The 1,166-nt window shown below is 36.0% G+C and overlaps 1 long non-coding RNA gene across 1 annotated transcript in view; it reads right to left on the reverse strand.

Annotated features, from left to right (window-relative positions):
* LOC105540232 overlaps positions 1–1,166 on the reverse strand; it is a 106,658-nt gene that overhangs the window by 64,141 nt on the left and 41,351 nt on the right. The window contains exon 2 of the long non-coding RNA XR_001006170.1: positions 590–785. This is a non-coding gene — a long non-coding RNA (uncharacterized LOC105540232). The remainder of the gene's footprint in view (positions 1–589; positions 786–1,166) is intronic.

The following is a 1,166-nucleotide window of genomic DNA, read 5'->3' on the forward strand; positions in this document are numbered from 1 at the left end:
AAATATATCACTCAAGGGAGTTGAGAAAAGGAAATTAAGACTGTTAGAAAAGGACATTAATATTTACTGGTAACACTGAAATCAGAATTATATATTAAAATGAAGTTTCTAAACTAATTTCCATATTTGACTAGAACAAAAACAGCTTCTCTGCAAGATAATACCACACATTTCCAGAGCTCGTCCAGGATTCATAACAGCTGCATGTTTTGTTGTTTAGAATCAGTATTTTGGTCACTGCATAATTCAATACTTTAAAAAATTGTTTCTATTAAGCAACATAATAAAACAAATGCTCATTTTTTTACATATCCAAAGGCCTTGAAGAATTTTAAGCAAAAATAGAAGGAAGGAAAATATAATAAACAATGGCAATATGTTCATTTCCCATATTTTGAGGTCCACCTGTTTAAATGTTTCCAAAGCCATTAAACACATCTGTTATTTTTTCCTCTAGATAAACAAATTATATGAAAAAGTAAATATACGGTTTCTAAAGCCAATTCAGACGGGATTTTTCACACTGGGCACTTTACTTCCCTGTGTGCTTCATTTTCATCCTCTACAAAAATCGGTTTCTCTTATTTACCTCTCTGAGTCCTGTGAAGTGTTCTTGGTCCGTGTAATGCAAAGACAAGGCCCACAGCCGTCCCTCAGTTAATAATGGGCATGATCATTAGAGTGGGAGCAGCAGCAAGGGTGGTTCTCAATGCAGGCGTTCACACATATGTCCTCTTTTCGTATCTTTCATCTTGTGGAGTCTCAACAGGCTGCAGCTTCTCTCACTAGAATATTCAAAAGAGCATTTAAAGTTAGGAGGTGGTCTCTAACGTGCCTTGTAGCTCTAATATTCTGGGAATCTTTGAGGCTGTATCCTATACATGGTTATTCTTGTTTTATTTCTATATAACTATTACCTGCCTTCTACCTGTAAAGATATTCCACAATCAGGAACACATCATTTTTTTAGGTATAAAGCAAGACTCCTGAATGGCACGCTTGCATCAGCATTTAATAAGCGTCACCTTGATACTAATTGCATTAAACTTCTGTGGGGAATGTTCTATTTAACATCACTGTATCATCTACATGGGACCCTGTTCTATTTTGCAGAACAGTTCTCATTATTTCACTGTGTCCCTCCCCTCAAGAAAGAGGACCTGGCC

The sequence above is a fragment of the Mandrillus leucophaeus genome, unplaced genomic scaffold (assembly GCF_000951045.1).
Source record: "Mandrillus leucophaeus isolate KB7577 unplaced genomic scaffold, Mleu.le_1.0 Scaffold217, whole genome shotgun sequence".
NCBI classification, from domain to species: Eukaryota; Metazoa; Chordata; class Mammalia; order Primates; family Cercopithecidae; genus Mandrillus; species Mandrillus leucophaeus.